Source organism: Triticum aestivum, chromosome 6B, assembly GCF_018294505.1.
Source record: "Triticum aestivum cultivar Chinese Spring chromosome 6B, IWGSC CS RefSeq v2.1, whole genome shotgun sequence".
NCBI lineage: Eukaryota > Viridiplantae > Streptophyta > Magnoliopsida > Poales > Poaceae > Triticum > Triticum aestivum.
The window spans coordinates 48,267,629-48,271,591 of record NC_057810.1 but is presented as its reverse complement, the minus strand read 5'-3'; the positions used below and the strand labels follow the sequence as shown (position 1 = coordinate 48,271,591).

Below are 3,963 nucleotides of genomic sequence, written 5' to 3'. Positions count from 1 at the left end.
TGATGCAAAATAATAGCATGAATGACATTGTGGATGGCTTGGCACCGTGACTGCTCGGGGGTCTGCCACAGTTGCTGACAACATAATTGTTGCAACAGTTGGTAACTTTGTTGCGATACTTGTGAGCTTGCATGTGCTATATTGGGTTGTTGCAAGACGACATCCCTGCATGGAATCAGTTGTTGTTGCAGAATTTGTTGAAGGATTTGTTTTTGTTGTTGTTGTTGTTGTTGTTGTTGTTGTTGTAGTGCTTGTTGCTGCGAAATTGGTTGTTGTGGTTGCGGATATTGTGGTTGTGGTTGTGGATATGATTGTTGTGGTGGAAATGGTTGCGGCTGCGGATATGGTAGTTGTGGCAGAAATGGTTGCGGCTGCGGATATGGCTATTGTGGTGGAAATGGTTGTTGTTGCCCTGGAAATTGTTGTTGTTGCTGCCCTAGAAATTGTTGTTGTTGCACCAATGGAACTTGCTCTTGTGGTTGTTGCTGAGATGGATTTTGTGGCTGCAATTGTGGCACTGGAACTCTAACTGCAGTTGTGGTGGTGGTCGCCACGATAGCAAGGAGGGCAAGGATGAGAAAGGTCTTCATGGTGGATTTGTATTGACCACTGCTTGCTTGGCTTGAATGATGCACTCTACTTATGAGAATGATGGATGAGGAAGGATGATCATCATGCTACAGGCCTATTTATAGCTGCCATGGCATCATCTCCTTCACAATTGGCATTTGCTTGTCTGGAAAGTGCTTGGATGCTTCCTAAAATCATAATTTGGTATGTTGTGTTTGGTGGCACTATCATTCCACCACCAAAAAGTTGTGATAACACACATGACTCATCTTATTCACTTTACAACTCAAACACTAATCTAGATTGCCTAATTTTTTGAAACTAAATTTGTAATGTTTTGCAAGTTGTTATGTGTAAACTAGATAAGCATTGCTTGCGTAGAACTTAGTTTGTAATCTTGTGTGACCTGTTAAGATAGATGAGACTAGTAATGTAACTTGATTTACTAGGTCATGACTCATCAAATTCTTTTTACATGTCAAGTGTTTTAGCTTTCTAGAAGTTATTAGCAAACATCAATTGTGTAATGTTCTACAAGTTGTTACGTGTAAACTAGATAAGCTTGACTTGCACACAAAAAGGATTGTAATCATGTGTGACCTGTTAAGATAGATTAGAGTAGTAATAAAGCTTGCTTTGATAGACCATGACTCATCAAATTGCTTTTACTTATCTTAACTGTTGTATATGTTGTACAAGTTATTAACACTTATCACCTTGGTATGGCTTCCAATGTGTGTGCATGCCAAGGTATGTGTAGCTTCTATTCGTTTGTAGATCTTATTTTGTTTTACGCGAAATCATGCAAATGATCATCTATGGTAACGCTTGCGAGTGCAGTTGCAACAATGTTGGCAGGGTGGGAGGGCGGCTGTGGGATGGCATGAGTTCTTGTAACAACCTATAGTTCATTATGGTTTTTTTGGTGGTACCTACAGTTCATTATGTTTGGAAAGATATGTGTTCTGTTTTTCATGGGCGCTAAAAAACTTATGTTTTAAAATTTGCAAACTGGCCCTGTCTGTCCTATGGGCTGCTACTGGTGGCCAATTTGAAGACATGTGGTGCATTGGGCCTAGACGCTGCAGAGAGCCCAACTAGGCTCGCTCAGAAGGAAAAAAAAACTCCCATGGATCACTCCCTTGACGACCTCCTTCCTCCCTCGAGAACTGGGCACGCTGCACACCCACTCCTCAACATGCACCACTACACCTCCCTTGCCCTCCCCTCACGCGTCGCCGCTGCCAACCACCTTGTCTTCCTCATGCCGCCTCACTACCGGCGTCCTCCCGTATCCTCTCCCCAAAGCCGTCGACTTCATCTCTCACCATCTCTTCCCCTTCTCATCAGAAGAGAAGAGGGAGATTTTTTTTTCTCAAATACAGAAGAGGGAGATCGACCAGGTCTTGCGCCGGCCATGGCAGCGGCCACATCTGCCACAGGCGCAGCCACCTCGCCGAATAGAAGATTGGATAGATAGATAGATTAAGACTAGGCATAACACTTAGGTTACACCATATCTAGCTAAAATTTACTGTAACCAGAATCAACAGCGAGCAGGATTGAAGATTGAAACAAACTTGCACCTTGAGCAATGGCGTCGGCGTGCTCCCTAGCTCCAGGAGTCTCCCTCCCAGCACACCAGCTCCCCTTGCCTTCACCTTCTACGCGCTCTGTTTTGACTGCAGGCTGCGGCATGTACCGTGCACACGGGGGCGAACCATCGAGCCGTGGCCGCTGCGAGGACGGTCTCACTGGGCGCCGCCAGGAGGATGCTCGGTTCAGCCATGTGTGGTGGTGCATGCACAAAACGAGTGATCGATCAGGTCGATCCATAGAGCGTCCACGGACAAACTCTTACATGCTTGCTGCTTCTTCTCCAGATACGGCGGCGGCTAGGTGGCGTCCTTGCGGGCAGTGGAGGCGGTGCTGGGCGTGCCACCGCTGTGCTCGTGCGCCTATGAGCTGCAGATGGCCAGCCAACGCTACCTAGACGCCCGGTGCACAAATAACTAACGCAAAAACCACACAACAATCACCACTTGCATGCTCTACCCCTCTACCCTGTAGTACTCTGTTCTGTCAATTTCACTGACAGAAAATTCAGTTCACAGTATATTGCATATAAAAGATGGCGCCATGGCGTAATTCTGGAACTGATCGTTCCATCAGACTATACAAGTAACAACCGAAATAGCTTATCTGATCGGTTTTGCTGCTTGTGTAGAACGGATGGTGAGTTCGGCGGCGGGCATCCGGTAGGAGCGGTGAACATATCATATATGCATGTACAACACCGGCTCAGGTACTTAATCAAACACACTTCACTATGGTGAAGCTCGCTCTCTTGATCGTTGGAAACAAACTGTGGTGTTAGGAGCAAAATTCATTTTGGTTAACTGTATAGCCCTTTTTGGGAGCAACTAAACAAGTGGAAATTTCAGAACTGGATTTGCACTGAAAAATCAGGATTGGCATAATTATCTGATCCATCTACATGGCATGGGTCTTTATTTAAGTCTCTACTCTAGACACATGATTGCTTTCCCTGCCATGAACTTGCGACTTTGAAACCAGGCACCGAAGTGGCATCTAGGTACTGCGACTGGCCATCACTGGATGATGTATTGTTGGTATCACTACTTTGAAACCAATGTTCACAAGCTTATAATATGTATTACTGACATACATGGGTGCATGCATGGCGTACAGATAGTAGTTGTGCAGGCATTGCTGTCCAAAGTCAGTATTTTTTTTGTCGCAAAAGAGCGACTATTATTGCGGTGGCATTCTTGTTCATGGTGCAGGAAATCTCTGGACATGACAAAAGTATATATCTAGCTAGGTGGCATTGCTTCAGCATTTTTTGAGCTCTTCAAGAATATAGACAAGGTAGTAAGTTTCATGGTGGATCAAGCACGATTTTAGTTTATTTGTTTGTGAGCACTACCATAATTTACATGGGATTTGTATGCAAACTTCTGAAAATAAGGTTGAATGTTCATTTTTAGTGGGGTCATATTTTGTGACAATGACTTCACAATCACATTTCTAAATATGTCGTTTAATTTTACATTTTTATAAGCAGTTGGTTTGCTTATTTCATATCACTCCATAAAACTAGATATTTTGAGTTTTGAAATTCTACAAATCATACTTCTGTCATTTCCTGTTCCTTCACTCATGGCTTCATCCATTCCCAGTGACCAACACTATGTTACATATGCCACTAACATAAGTTGACTACCTACAGCTCGAAAATCCAGATTGTATAATCACCACGGTGAGAGCTGAGAACTGCATTCCTTCCAATTTGGAAAAAAGGTTGTTGGTCAATTTGGTATTCACTAGAGCTAAATAGCAGCCACTTGCTTTAGTAAAATAGAGAGTAAA

The 3,963-nt window shown here is 43.7% G+C and overlaps 2 pseudogenes; one reads left to right on the top strand and one right to left on the bottom strand.

Moving 5' to 3' along the window:
* LOC123138768 (alpha/beta-gliadin A-I-like) overlaps positions 1–678 on the bottom strand; it is a 7,212-nt pseudogene extending 6,534 nt beyond the window's left edge.
* A 1,371-nt stretch (positions 679–2,049) lies between these two features.
* On the top strand, positions 2,050–2,883 carry LOC123138767 (rhodanese-like domain-containing protein 15, chloroplastic; annotated as a pseudogene).
* The last annotated feature ends 1,080 nt before the right edge of the window (positions 2,884–3,963 follow it).